The sequence below is a fragment of the Trachurus japonicus genome, chromosome 4 (assembly GCF_045865225.1).
Source record: "Trachurus japonicus isolate A0001 chromosome 4, Traja_1.0".
Lineage (NCBI taxonomy): Eukaryota > Metazoa > Chordata > Actinopteri > Carangiformes > Carangidae > Trachurus > Trachurus japonicus.
Genome location: NC_140910.1, coordinates 24,811,125 through 24,827,569, shown reverse-complemented (window position 1 = coordinate 24,827,569; position 16,445 = coordinate 24,811,125). Strand labels below are relative to the sequence as shown.

At 41.1% G+C, this 16,445-nt stretch overlaps 1 long non-coding RNA gene across 1 annotated transcript in view; it reads right to left on the bottom strand.

Moving 5' to 3' along the window:
• Nucleotides 1–16,445, bottom strand: part of LOC146989027 (uncharacterized) — a 35,158-nt gene that overhangs the window by 5,535 nt on the left and 13,178 nt on the right. The gene's annotated exons all lie outside the window — the stretch shown is intronic.

The window sequence follows — 16,445 nt, the reverse complement described above, 5'->3', positions numbered from 1 at the left end:
CAAAATGAGAGCAAGTGTAAATGTGACTGCGTGTTTTTTTTTCCGTCTGTGCTGACAGGCAGCTGCTCTTAAGGACCTTTAAGTGCCTCCTTATTGCTGCTATTATACGAGTCCTCTAAACGATGAAATATATCACACTTTCAAACATGGCAGGCTCCACTGTGGGAGTCAGTGGTCTGAAGGTGAGGCCTAAGCATGGTCTTAATGGTACGCTGATAGTCTACTGTATTTTACCTATACGGTCGCACAAATTATTGCTTAAAATTTCTAAAGGGAGAGGGTCAGAATAAAGGGGATTTTAGCGACTCAGTTGTAAATCCTGTGAAATAAAATGTCTAGACACAATTAAATGATAATTTCCACAATACACGGCCTTCCATCTTTGTGTTGGATTCTCGGCCAGCCACCACACGAAACGGGGGATCTCAGAACCATGAAACAAACTTGTTGCTTTTATCAATTCAATTTCAGCTCTACACTTTGTTAACCAAGTTTCCATAGGCCAAATCTGAAATCTCAAAGTAGTCAGGTGCATCAAAGAAATGCCATTAATATCATTGCTTTATGTGAAACTGACTCCTATTATAGGTGTTGTTGCCTGTGGAGGAGAGGCAGGGGGGGGTAAAGAGAGCTCTGTCTGTTTTTGTATGCTCCTGCAAGCTCCCATGATACATTAGAGGGGCTGAGGATGAATGAATGAGCGCTGCACCCAGAGAGAGCGCAGCAATAGTTTCTTCAGTTCCCACCTTATTGATTTCTGCAGGAAATATAGAACCCTGGGCGCGGAGGTAGAAGAGGGAGGACCACACTGATATTAAGTCGTTTTCCCATCTTTTCCAAAAATCTTTAATCAAAGTTTAAGTGAAATACTAACATGCCACTTGACGTGACCTTTTAGCCCCGTTATGAATCACCTGTTTTTGAGCGGAGCTGAGCTGAGCAGCTAACGGCGGTTAGAGATACTTCCTAATCACAAATCGCTGCAAAAAGAACAAGTTCAGTGGCAGAGTTAAATGGCCGCCGAAGGGCTTGTTTGCTGTTGACCTTTGACAAATGCTAGACAACAAATCTATGTTTAAAGCACTTGCCCGACTGGATTCCTTTATAGCGCTAAGTGACTCCTGGGAAGGACAAAGCCTTGAAAAGTGACTCCAGCCCAAGCCAAGAAAGCTCTACTACACCAAAACAAAGGAAGATACACTGCACTTCCTGCACAAATATGGCTCTATGAGGGGTGATATACTGCAGGATGGGGGATACACGTCTACGGGGACGGGGCAAAAAGGACGATTTGTGAGCATACGAGTGCCTGGCGTGTAATGACAAATATGAAATCAATATAGTGACCTTAATTTGCCCAAAGCATAACTGTGATGTAGTACACGGTGTTTCGATTAAAGGAGGTATAAAAAGATGGTGTCTGTGTGTCGCGAGGGCAGAGAGGCCATGCCCTTTTGAACCCTGGCGCACACGGAGAGCATGGCAGCCATAAAAGGAGCAACCAGCCCTGTTTGGTCATTGAATAGGCTCCTTATGGCTCATGGGTAATAATGTCACGCCTCAAGACGTTTTTTAAAAAGAGCTGGCGAATGATAGCTACCAATGTGTTCCGCAACACTGGCAACATTATGGCAGCAGAGGAGAAAATATAATAGCTTGAATATGCTATGAATAACAAAACCTGTCAATACTCACCTCTAGAAGAATTGCTGATCAGACACAGTTCATGTAAAGTGTACGTGTGTGAGCGAGAATTTACGATATGTGGCCCCTATATGCGAGAATGGGTGTGTATTTTATTCCTGAGTGAAAAAAAGTGATGAATCCCAGTGTTTTTTGAGTGAGTCTGTTGAATTTGTGCCATGAATGGAGCAAATTGTCTATCTGAATTCACATCTGCTGGGATTAGCTATAAGACTTCTGTGACATTACAGTCTGATAATGTTTTCTGTTTCATTAATTTAAGTATAAGCATTACACAAGTGTCTAAATATATGAGTTTAGAGCAATGATGTTCATCTGTAAGTGTGCTGGAGTGTGTTGTCGGCAACCATATGGGCTAAATTCACTAAACTCAACAGTGTTTCCCTGTCTGTTTGGAGGGGAAATCATGACAACACTGCTGGGATGTGATTACTGGAGAATTTTGTGTATTACCAGCAGCTTTCACTACAGTAAACAAGCAGTCAAATCATTAAGTATTAAGAGTATTATCATTAGAATTGAATAACTCTCACTCTGCAAACAGGCCTTAGGCTCTCTCAAGACTTGAGGGCAGAATCTCAAACTGAGGTTTTTCTGTAACTGAGTAACTCGAGGCATCATTTCAGGACACCGCCACCACTGAGCTCATCATAGAGCCTGTAAATGAGTCCATATTGTTTGGCCCTTGGCTGTTAGCAGCCCAGGGGCAGAATTGCTCACACAATGGGATCATTCGGTTAGAGCTTAGCCCTTAAAACAACATGCCACTCAATGATCCCAGTGATCCTCCTGAAAAACAATGGCGGGACACATCAGTCAAGCCTGTGTGGGAGGGACTTTGGCAAGGGGGACAATGATGCCCCCATGGTGCTGTCCCGTTGGGAAGACGTTCCCAACAGGACGGCTCTTTTCACAGCCTGACCTGGAAGAGCGCAGCATGGAGATTAGGGGGTGGTAAAACAGAGAGGGAGGGGGGGTACCCAGCAAAAACCATCATCCATCATAATAACTTCTTTAAAACCTGTACTGACGGCCTTCTTTACTCAAAACATAATGGCTCCATCTGACAGTAATTTGGTAGTTTATAATTATGGGTACGGAGAAGAATTAAGGAACTATAAACCAGCAGATTTTAAGTTTCCTCTTGTTTGCATGACATCATCAGTAAGATAGTCAAGCTGCACCACTCCATCTCAGCCTCCTTAAAAATAACACAACTCAATAAGCCAGCTATTTTAATTCAGCCGAACGAATAAACAATAAACACCAAAATGACCCCGAGGTCCTCGAGCAGCAAAGTCCAACAGTTATGAAGCTTAATGTTCTCTAATTGGTGACAACAGAAGAAGAAAAGGATAAGCAAACAAGGACGTTTGCACAATTTATGGAGAAGATATTTTAAATGCATGCTTTTCAAGGTTTATTGGTTACTAGTTAGACACGGATGACACCTGAAAGTAGATCAGTCACATCTAAGCGTCTTGGTCAAATTAAACCATGAAACTACCTTTATGCACTGTTCTGTGAAGGATAATGAAAAGTGTTAGCCTGAGAGACTGAAAAAAAAAAGATGTAAGGAAACTGTATTTTAGAACTGAGGAGGTCTGGGATAAAGCACAGGCCCCCTGGGTCATAAATACCATAAGGCCTCCAGCATATTACCCAGTGCCAAGCCAATCTCTGTTCATTACCACTCCACGCTACTCAGCACTTCATTTAAAACTCACATTCCTCTAATTAACACACACTGCTGGGTACAGATGAGCCAGTACAGAGCCTTGTCTGTCTGTCCCTTGCTTTTACTGCTCATTCAATTATGTGTCTCTGTCATCACATTTCTTTTGCTCTTGATTCTTTTCTTCCCGCTTGTCATTTAATTTCCTGCTTTGTGGCAATTTCCTTTTCAAGAGGACCCCTTGGAGCAAAAATGGAAAAACTATTATTAACAATATAAAGTAAACATAATTCAATTCTATTTTTCTAAGTATATTCACTAAACATAATTAGACTCCAGACACACTTTTTTTTTTTTTGGTCTTGTGATGGCTAATAAGAGTAGAAGGAAACATGGCTATATCAGAATCTGAAGAAACAGTTTGTCCAACAAATTGGATGTGGTAAATGTTTATTCATTTATCATATCAACCAATTACACTGCGACAGAATTAGCTCCATTAGAGTACAAAAGGCGAGTATTTAAAGAAAGAAAGACACATCGATTTCTCTGCTGCACTTAAACCTTCACATGAGCTTACATTAACTGACTCTGGGTGTTTTTCATGTTAAATGATACCCGTGGAACGATATGATACACGGTGATTTACATGATAGATACATGAGGCACAAATGAAATTTAGATTTTTATAACGCTCTCCATATTCAAAAGACACAGGAAAAACCAGCCATTCATCTGAGCTGGCACAGCTTTCACATTGTCTGCCGTTATTAAAGGAGCCTTCTTTGCAGCTTAAAGTAAATGATTCTGCTTCTATCACAGGCGCTTATGTAGATCAGATGATGCGTCTACTGATAGGTTTGTAATGGACTTTTCCTGTTCATTAACTGAGTTATAGCTCCAGGATTTTATGCTTTGCGGTTCTAAATTGAATAATACATCTCCAATGTTTAAAGTAATATTAATATTTTCAAAATCAATGTTAGTAAAATTTTATGTACACAGTTGTATTTGTTGATGGGGAGCCGCCGCAAATAAAGATAAGATTTATGAAGGCAGGGGTCTCCTCTCCCTGTACTATTATCACAAGTGAAACGCAGACCATAAAAAACTTTAATTAAAATTTTAATTAACACCGGTAATCAATAGGGTGTAACATAACATCTCACATATTCTCAGTGGCATGGAGGAAAATGTAATCAAACAAATACAGAGGGACCAAATATGATGATTTTATAGGCTAATAAGCTCAAGGTAAGTGTGGCAGGACGAGTGGGAATGTCAAAGTCGCTCTCTCTTGTTTCCCTGTGGGGTTTGGTAATGTGCTAAGGGCTTCAATGCCTCTGTTTATTCTTGTTTATATAGACTTTATACCATTGGATCTTTCAACTTAAAATATTTCTTAATACATTATGCCATTCTGAATGAAACACTGTTTGTAGTACAGTTTATATAGTTTAGACTCAAGAGCCTACAAGCATCTGTGGATGGCAGGTCTCTATGGGAACCATCCATCTAAAGTCAAATCAATCCCTTTGGAAATGTATCATTGAGGAATATATGATATGACAAATACTCATGGATTCCCAATCAAATTCACAATGTTGGTCAAGAAATGTAAAACTGGTCACATAAAACCTGATGGGATAGAGGAAAAAATAAATATGCATACAAGCAAAAGGCATGTCAAAAGGTGTGTTTTCATATCAGTGTGGATTTTAAACAGGATTTCAAAGTCAAATGTCAATTAATTAACACATAGGCATCTACAAGGGCAATTCAAAGATAAGGAAAAGACTGACACTGACACAGGAGATAAACTCAAGGCTACATACTCTGTTAGGTTGTTGAGTGGAGCTGGACTAAAGCATGAATGTTGAGTGAAGAGGGAAAAAGAAAGTAAAAGAACAAAAACAGTGTGAAAGAGAGAGGGAGAAGGAGAGTATTAGGGTAATAGTCCCTGAAGATTGTCTGCCACTCTCATCCTTCGTCTCCTACCATTTCTGTCTCTTTCCTCTACTTTTGCAGAGGTAATCTCCGCCACAGCTTGACACGGGCATACCTCAGCTCAGCCAAACAATAAATAAACCGGATTGGCCAGAAAATGGGAATTGCATATAAGGCAATAAAGCACATTTCAATCACGCTCTATTGCTCCTTTTTACATTGCAACAGAGGGTAAGTACACTTGTCCATCCCGAGGTCAGTGAAACAGAGTGAGAGGGGCTCAGCCTGAGGGTTTGCTCAAAGTTTATGAAGAGACTCTTGGGTCAGTAAGTGGGATTTTGACTCAGAAACATTCCCATAATACATTTGACTGTCTTAATTTTTTGGTGTATTCACACAAGATGATTAATGTATATGAAATCACAAATTTAAACAAATATGTGATGCTGTAGGAAGAGATTATGAGCCTTGTTGTCCACAACAACCATCTTCGTAGTCAGCTTCTAATGGGTTCCCTCAGTTTTGTTTTTAGTTGGAGCCAAATTCTCCAAAGAGGTCTCATCCTCTTAAAAACAAATGATTCAGGCACTTAAAAATGCCAAAAAAGAAAAAACACTGAACAAAGCAGTTTCATGTAAACATTAGTGTTTCTCCAGCACAGTTCTGTAGACATGTTTGAGGGCTGCAGCTGCCACAAATGTTTGCTCAGCTTGTTTCTCTGATAGTTTATGATCCCAACATTCATTGACTGAAAGTTACTCTGTGTTTTTGTACCAGTCTGAAATCATAGGTCCTACTTTATAGATGTTAAAGGTCGAGTAATCAATCTCTGACTTCATGATCTTTGTATAAAATTCTCCAATCTTTTCATGATTTCATTGAGTGGATGTTGATTCGTCCATCCATGACTCCGGGACCCAGCCCTTTTCGATACATATTTTATTTAATATGCATTTGCCAAAAGGGCACCACATGTTGTACTGAGCAGCTGCTGTTGCAGACACTTTCAGTTTACTTGTTTCTTATTTCTGCAGAAATCTGTAACCTTTACTCTTTCCTCCAGCTGTGTTGTCTCAGTGTGTGTAGGTATGTGAAGGTATGTGACAGGATGAGCGTCAGGAATGAGCAGAGACAGTACAGGTTTGTGCGTGTGTGTGCGTTCGCTGTGTGTGTGTGTCTATGTGTGCGTCTCAGACAGTGATAAAAGGCCTTGCTCTCTAGACCTCAGAGTAACCCAGCAATGACAAATAGTTTCCCTCTCCCTTCCTCTCATCACTGCCCTCGACCCTAACTGCGAATTTCATCTGCAAACAGCTCGATTCGATGGGCAAATGTTTGTCCAACTTCGTGAGGGTGTTCAGGCTGAATATTTTTTAAGTAAATGTTTGCACAGTTGTTTCTGCTTTCTTCGTTTTATTTCCCTCTGTGTTGATCTCTCCATTTTTGGTCTTGTTCTCTTTCCTCTGGGTAAAAGGAGAAAAACTCATTGAAAACTACTTCCTCTCAGGGTGCTTTATTGTCATAATGAAAATGGAGCAGTTTGGTTTGTTTTAAGAGTTTAGTCTTTGCAGGGGAGTCAGTCTCTTCTCTGTGTTGATTCTTACACAAGTACAGAGCACAGATGGTGCAACTCTCTGTGGAAAAACAGGCTTGCTCCTTCTCCGTTCCCAGTGTCAAACTAACTGGCTAGCTTTCCAATGAACAGATTTTTTACTGCTCACATCTAATAAATATTTAGGATTAACTCAATGAAACGATGCAAACACAAATGAAATGTATTTAATGGGCATCCTGTCCATTGGAGGAGTTTCAATAGGGCACCGTTGAGGTGTGAAATGGCCACAACAAGGCAATATAACACTCACATGGTTTCTCTCTCGCTCTCTGTGTCTTTTTGTCTCCCGCTCACACACTCTCATACATGCACATACACAAGGAGAGAGAGAGAGAAAAAAAGCACCTAATATTTTCTGTCAGCAAGATTGTGCATACCCCCAACCTTCAAATAATTTACTGCTGTGTGTCTATAGAGTGTTTGGCGCAAAAGTGTCACTAAATCTCAGCCCTCAAAGTCAAACGTCAGGTAAACCACAGAGAAATAATGTTTATTTTCTCTCAGCCCTGGCCCTGTTCTTAACCATGCTGTCAGTGCACCACGAGCTCGTATATCTCACAAATTCCCCCATGATCTGTACAAGTAGCCTTTGAAAAGTGACTGGAAAAAAACACACCACAGCTGATTCTTTATTACTAGCGAGTCCTGAAACAATGACACACAACTTTTTTTCCTTCCTATACCATTGAGCTATTGTAACATATTAGCTATCACTGACTTTGATAAGATGTCTGATTAATTGAAATAATTATTGCACCAACACCTGTTTAATGTTAACATTCACCTCCCTTCCTCTTGTCATGTACAAAATATCTATCTGTCCCTTCAAGGATCTTTTATCTCCCCCACTTACAAGCTGCTTTTTTATTTTTATTTATCACTGTTGTAACTTCCCTTTGTTCACTGCTAGCCTCATCTTGACATCTACAACAAGACTCACCTTCAAGTGCCCCCAGGACACAGAAACAGAAAAGAGTGATAAGTCTGGGGGAAAAAAGCATGTTTTTATTTACTATCTTTGTTTGTAGGTCGATAGGCCCATATGCAATAAGTCCAGCTTTAAAGAGCGCCCTCTATCTATTGGACCATAAGGCAAACATTTAACAGACAATTACCTAATTTGTTTGTTTTTTGTGTAATATGGCAGACAATATACACAACAGAGATTGTTATCATTTACAGTCGTTACTAGTTGAGCTTAAATCCGGTTCTTACACTTGTATCACTGTATTCTCTACTCTGTTTTTGTTAGTTAATATCAGGCACCCTGGTGGCCGACCATGAACCACAACATTCAATAAATTCCAGCCAGGGATTTCTGTTCAATGTGGTTCCCCATCTTTCTTTTTTCCTCATTTCCTGTCAACGCTCTATAAAATAAAAGTACCAAGCAACACTTTATTGGATTACTACACATGCAGCCCAGTGTCTGTTTGTGTGGGCATGCAGTCCGTGTAAGCATGCATACGGGCCTGTGTTAAGGTTTGTATTTATGTCTTTGACACACACACAAACGCACACACACCAAACTATTCTCTGCTCTCTAAATGATTATGTCTGCTTGTGCTTAACCCCCCAACCCTATTCACCACTTTAATAGAATTTCTCAACCCATTCGACCCCCTCACTTCCCATCATCACCATAGCCCAAACTGCCTGCCCCATTTCACTTAAAATCCCTATATCATAAATGCATTCCCGCAAACCCATACTGTGGAAGGAAGGAAGGAAGGAAGGAAGGAAGAGCGACGGACAAAAGCAAGCAGGTGGATGCAAACGCCTGCAGCACACCCACAGCCCACCCTCCACCACTGTCATACATACTTTTTCCAGCTCTTAAAGATTCACAATGGGGCATTCTCTAATAACAAATCATTTCTTTCGGAGTATGCTTTTTAATCTGGCCATGCTTGACAGGGCCCATCCTTTCCGCTGAAGGGAAAGACCTCTTAGAGGCCAGGCCAATAATGCCCAGCAGCCCCCTGGCCTGACTGGGGTGATTTGTCAGGCCCCTCCGGCGTGCCTGTGGTGGTCACACCGATGGATTTATCCCAAGGTAAATGGAGATAGCCCTCGCCGGCCGCAGGCCCGGCACTCTGATTACAGACCCTCTCCTCGAGTTGCATTGATAGATGTTGCTTGTGTTTATCTATTTACAATGCTACTAAATCTGTGAATACAATGTAACATGGGCAGAAGGGGTACGACTCAGGAGGCTGAGTAAGAGAGGAGAGCGAGTCCTGCATGGCTTGATTTATGCTATGCTATGCAGAGCAATAGAGAGGCAGCACAGATGAAAGGTCTGGGATGAAACAGCTCGGCGAGGCGGAGGTTGTGGTTTTGCATTGGGGTCGGGAGGGCGCTGGGATGACTCTCATGCATTTCTCTCGGTGGGGGCTGTCCACCTTGCCATAAGAATAACAAACACTCAGCAAAAGGGAATGGAGGGAACATCTCAGGCACACGGGGGGGAAACAGAATGTACTTTCGCAACAACGATGGGAAGCCAATCGGAGATGCACAACGGTGAACATTTATCCCAGCGCTCCCACATCTATGGTGAAGAGTAATTCCAGCTAGGTACAATCACTGGGACAGCTTTGGTTCAGACAGCCTCTTCCATCTCATTCCCACCCAGCCAACCTAAACCGGCTTAGCTCCACAGCCTTGTAAAGAAAACCTTAGATTACAGCTATGATAAAAATGTGTCAAGTTCAACAGAGTTAAACTAGACAAGGAGTGGAGCTTTGTCTGTCCAAGTCTTTGAACTAACAGCAATGATGAAATCACCACTGAGATCCTAAAAATGGAAAATACCTGATGAAGCATAATAACATATCGATTCACAAAATGTGGCAAAACAAATTCAGCTGTCAAGAGTGAAACTACAACAGAATTGCTCTCGAGTCCCAATGATGTATTATGTATTTACAGTTTGAAACATGCACACAACATTTCTTTTCACTGTGAAGTGGTTACGCAAGGTCACACTACTGTGGCCCCTCTTGCTAGGGAATATAATTTCAAGGCTACATAACCTGCTGCCACCATGACCCATGATGACCCATGATGATTGGATAGATGCATGGGTAAAGGTCATTTTGAACAGGACAATTATAGACACAAGGTTAAAATATCCTGTGCAGTCATCAAACATGAGCAGAGGTTTACAGCATGTTCATCAACCTACATTACAACTTGTAAAAATGGTAAAACTGTGTCCAAAGCTGCGGTTTAACGTTAGTAAATCCCTTTATCATGTTCAGCTTCACATTATTCTTGTGACCTGAACTTTACTCCGCTTCAGTTTTTATCTTAAAGGGGAACTATGCAAGTCTGGTCGCTTTTCCACTGTTTTGGTTACGCTCCTCTCGTATGTGCATTTGTTGACAACGAAGCCGGCGAAAAATCAATAAATGAAGCGGTGGATAACATTACATAACATATACGATGTTACTACGTGTGTGTTTGTGTAGTCTTAACCGTCATAAACAAAAGATTACGGGTTAAGGAGTGTGTTTGTGTCGCGGTGCAGCAGAGACGAGAGCTGGGACACTGGGGGGCGGCGACCGAGTAACTACACTGATGTTGCAAGGTTGGTTTTCAGCCGAGAGACGCCAGGTGGAAGGCAGAGAGCCTCCATTCTCACTAGTAACAAGTCACAAGTCATGTAGTTATCCATCACAATTACTCCGGAGCTTTTAATTAAGGTAAAAATGTGGCATAGCCACGGGAAAAATCTTGCTTAGTTCGTCTTTAAGTAGCAAAGTTTGTTTTAAGCACAGATTGTGTAAAGTCCTTGAGCGTATCTTCTGTGCATAGCATGAGTCCAAGAGGAGGACTATGGGATATGTGTGTGTCTATGTTTTAAATTATTTAAAAGATGCTTTATTCAGACCACAGACCATTAAAGGAACATGTCACTGACACAAAGGGATTCCTCTCCATCAACCAGGAGCAGTGACCAGCACCCTGTTGCACCAATATCATTTAAGCCCATTTGGATCAAGGCGTCATACAGTAACTTCAATCTACCGAGATATAAAAATCAAACTTCATGGTCGTCAACAGTGGCGCCTCGTCAGGAGCAATAGCCACAGTTCAGCTGATTCCACACTCCCCAACAGTGGCTCCATCATTTTCGATCTCGACTGGCTGGACCGCTACAAACAGGAAGTCCTGTTGTCCCTAACGCGCTGTACAGTATCCCCTATCGTACACGCCTACACACCCCAACAACCCCCCTCTTGCCCCAACCTCTTTGAAAGCTTATGTATGGCGCTCTCATTGTTTCCTCAGCCTATTGAGGAAAAGATAACTGTGGGTTGTGAGAGCACTGAGTGATTATACATCAGTAAAATCACAGGGGGTATATATCACTGCCACTGGGACACACCCACTGGAATGAATTGGGTCAAATGAGAGCAGTGCATCGGGCAGGGCACATTGACAGTTACTAATGCACCTCCCATGGCCACTAATAGGGGTGTACAAATTGCCAGAGGTTTGTAAACTTTGCCTGTTTGGGGCAGGTGCGGTTTGCAGGAAGCTTTGCAGCAGCGATACAGGTAGGTAACTAAATCAACACTTCAGCAGTGCGCAGTGATGAAAGGGTTGGACTCTATTCAAACAAAGAGGAGGGGAGTTCCTTCCATAAGCATCTGTCTCGCCCACAGGACAGTTTAGATGGACTGAGACAGGATAAAGAGGATGAGACGTGAGTGAGGTCTAAAAAGGTAGAGAAGACTTTACCTGAAATGGACTTCATCATCAAGAGCAGCCAGACTTGTAATACATGTTCCTAATGATTTGCAATAGGTCAATAATCTCAATGTCATTACACTTCCCCCATTTTCCCCAACATTAACCATATTTCAGTGGCATGATATTTCTCAAACCTACACTGCCTGTAGTCGAAAAACGATTTAACCATACCATGGCTCTTCATGTGCAAACATTGCAAAACTCAAAATACAAAAATGCAGGAAGGTAGTAATGGCATTGGCATCAATAAAATCTTATCCATCCCCACGCCTATTGCAAGTTTTTTGTAAATATTAGTATGTGTCAATAAAGAGCTAATAAAGTCATTTCTGCCATATACATTAATGAAACCCCTAGAACATCAATATTTAAATCAATACACATTAACATGTTTACTTCTTGGTCTTCTTGCCTGTAGGAAATACAACAACCCATTGTTTTGTGTTGGTTTGTGAAATGTCAGTAAATTATGAGCATGGAAGAAGTTAATTTTCAACGATCAGATTTACAAATATTCTATTAAATCTGTTGCAAAAAAAACAAGTCCTCTGAAGAGAAAATGATATTTCAGTTTTCACACTCTATGATCAGTTTCAACAATCCTATCATTGAGAAATTAATGTACACATCCGTGGCAGCAGAGCTGTTGGACAAACAAGTGGAGGCTGAGGAAGGAATGTTACACCCTGCTCTCTGATGCTGCCACACCACTCAGTTTGTCCTCGCTCGGACCTGTTGTTGTTTTATCACACTACAACACCAGAGGACACAAGACATGCTCTGCTTGCAAAGACACCTCGGGAACAGAGCGTCACCGACACACACAGACGTTTTACATGTTTGTAAATATACAGTATACGAGTCAGAATGTGATGCTGCCTGTGTGATATCAAAAGAAATCACAAGTATGAAATATAAACACCATGCAAAAAAAATTGATGTGCAAACCAATAGTCATTGTATGATATCAGAGAGAACGAGGTAATAACTGTATAGCATGTGTGTTTCAATGCATTATTTCTTTATTTGTATATCTTAAGAGAAACAAAGTCTGTGTCCAACTCCTAAAATACAGTAGGTGTCTATAAAGGCCTATAGATTTGTCTATATATGTATAATTCAGTGTGTAAGGTCTAACAGGGGTATTCAGTCACACCTGTCTGCTGCAGTTTGCACTGAGGCGAAGGGAGGCACAACAGGCATGCAGTGTCTATACAGGCCTGTGCACCTGGAGAGAGGGACTTGATGGCTGAATGTACATAGAGCGGCAGCACATAGAAAGGAAAATGTAAATGTAGCTGCCTGATCACATTGTTACGATTGTATGCCTGCATGTAACGTAAGTATAATTTCCTTGTCAATTAGAGCCAGCTAAAACAGACGTTTGACCCTTTTGAAAAGTAAAAATATAAAATAGTATTGAACTTTACTATATCTTTATATCAATTTATGGAGATCAATTATTCTTGATTAGTCGATTGAAGGTGCTGCCTTTACAATAAGACTTACTGAATAAAAAGCCATTCACAAAGTGAGTGCGCCACAAAACATGCAACCGGTGTTTTCAGGTCTATCATCTACACTACTCTCTATATATGTGACGTGCACAAACCTGCATGGTTTCATCTGATGTGTAGATTCTGCAGCCACAGCAGACTAAGAGTAAAGCAGGAAGTACTCACTCTTTTCACTCCAACTCTATCTTCAGCTATGTACCAGTATAGTGTGACTTGGCCTGTGGCTTGGCAGTGGATCGACACACTGAAGACCTGTGTGTGTATGTGTATATTTGTGGGTGTATGTGAGTGTTCGAAGCTGTGACCTTAGGTGTGTACAACACCTGTGTCCACTAGGCATTAGATGTATTAAAGACCTGCAGCTGCTCTAACTGTCTTTGTCTCTCACTCTCTTCCGTTTAGTGGGTCACACATGTTTTCACAAAGACAAACACACACTTTCACATTGCTTATCCCATACATAAATATAAACACACCTAAGCATACACACAATTGCTGTACTTCTTACACATCAAATCACAAAACATTAGTGTATTTTCACATCTTGACACACAGTTGATTGTGTTGGCTACTCACACACACACACACAGACAGACATACACACACTCTCTTTCTCTCTCTCTGCAGGATTATGACATGTTATTAATTGCTGCCATTATCAGCGACAGCTTGCCCGAGAACTGGGCCCTTCTCTGGGGGCGTGAGGCCCAGCGTCGCAGAATACAAAAAAGTAAGAGAGACAGAGAGAGAGGGAAAGAAAGAGACACAGAGAGGGAAAGGGCACATTGAAAGAGTGAGTGAGTGATGGAGGATAGGAAAAAGGAGTGTGAGACTGGAGGAAAGAGAGACGGAGACAGTGAAGGTGTAATGCGTCACGCAGCGCGATGCAACACTCTGCCCAAAAGGGATTGTGGGATTGTGAATAATTTATCAGAAAACATTTTTCTTGGTCCTTTCCACAGACTCACAAATCCTCCCTGAGCTCTCTCTAGCTGGGGCCAGAGCTAATGCACTCTGTGTGTGTGTTATGTGTGCATGTGTACGTCTGAGCTACAGGAGGAAAACAACTCCTGCCTTATACAGAACAGACTAAATTAAATGGACATCCACACAGCAACATGCATGTACATTTGTGATTTGTGTACGACACAACATATTTGTGAGAACAAAGTGTTTTGTTTCCTGATCACACACGATTACAGAGCCATTTATGAAAACAAAGACGGTGGTGATCCATAAACAAAGACATCATCAAACTACTAATCTCACAGCTGAATCAGCGGCAGAGAAATCTCTGAACCTCGTCACATGTTCACTGGCCCGTCTTACATCTTTTCCCTGCTCACATGTAGAGCGAGAGAGAGAGAGAGAGAAATTGATTAGAAGGAGTTTGAAGGAGAATTCGATTGTCAACAGCGTCCTGGCATCAACTCCCCCAGCCCATTCATCTGTAGCAGCAGAAAAAACAGTTACGTGAACTGTCACACCCAACTCTACTGTTAATTTAAGGTAATTAGCAAGCGAGTGATTCCCAATACATCATGGTGCAACTGGCAGACTCCACAATATTTCACAGCCAATCTGTTACCGCTGCTGCCCCGCCTCCCTCCCGCTCCCTCTTGATTCTCTCATTTCAGACACAGTAACTACACATGCAAACACACGTATCCCTGCTGACAAACAGCCAAACATGCAGGCTAATATGGACAGTTTTAATGTTAACGGTAAAATGAATGTCTTTTGTGCTAGTTCAGCTGTCATAGTTTACATTCCTAACAATGTACTAGCATGCCAACCTGATCTCATACTATTACATGTGTTTTAGCTACTTAAATTCAGCCTTTTTTTCTGGATAAAAAGATTCATAGAATGTATTTAATTTATTTATGTATTACTTTAGAGACGCAAATGAACTGAACTACATTTCATACATGTAATGTAGTGACTCCGTACAATGTAATGCATTAGCTCTGTAGCTAAATTAGCTTCTACAAGGCGTTGGTGCCACTAGGATTTATAAAGACAGTGTGATGGGCAAATAAAGACAGAGGAGAAGGAGGGAAAAACCACATTTGAAGTCCTGGTTAACACGCAGAAAAGGTGTCAAAATAACAGCTGCATGCTCCAAGGCATCACTTTCATTTCTGACTAAACAAACAGATGTCACATGTGTACTAAACATACCACTCCTTGGCCACAAAGTCTTTTAACTTTCTGAGTTCAAAGATGATGATCTAGTGTCTAGGTACGTTTGGTTTGGTTTTCATGTCTGAGGGTGTTTGTTTTCAGAGTCTGTGTAGTTGTTAATTTGTGTTTGAGTGAGGCTGTAAATTTACACACAATAGCAAATACTGTACAAAAAAAAAGTGTGTTAACAGCATCCAACATCTGGCTTGTATTTACATGTATGCCATGGATTTGGGAAACAGGACCAGAGATTTAGAAACAGTTTATATTCAAGATGCTTGACGGAACAATTCTTCAATCAAACAAAACTATCTCGGTGAAGGACAATAGATTATAATGCCAGATCCATGATTTCAAGTGTGTATGAAAACTGTCAGATTTATTTTTACAGTATTAGATTTATACAAAGTCATTATTGCAGTATCAGGAGGGGGTTCATATGGTGTGCCATGTTTTCTCTGTGATCACTTTAATGTTTGCAATTAAAAATAGTAGCATTGATTGTTCACCTCATCTATCACTGACAACTGATTAAATGTATTGATCTTGGAAGCATGAGAATCAAATTGAGATATGTAAAGGCATATTTGGTTTGTTTTTCTATTGTAAATCTGCTGCTACCATTTTTAACAGCAGTTGGGCTAAATAAGACATTCAAATGCCAAAAAAGAGAGTGCAGTGTAGCAGTGGCACTGCTCCAGAGTCATCAAGCGATTAGTTATATTACAGTATCTGAAAAATGGCAGCATTTACCTTCTATGTTGAATGATTGACAGAAATTTTATTATGGAACCAATACTTTCATGTACCAAGTGCAGAGTAGGGAAGCTTAGTGCTTTAATATGGTAACAGTTAAATCTTATCTATGCTCAGTTTCAGACGGCAAGTGAACCAGCAGGCCTCTGTCTCAGACAGAGCAGCTGGGGAGGTGTGAGACTACTTTAGCTCGCCGCACCACATCAATCTCTTACAAGCTCTAAGACATCCACACACTTGTACACCCACACATGCACATATCACACTTGCACTAATTCAT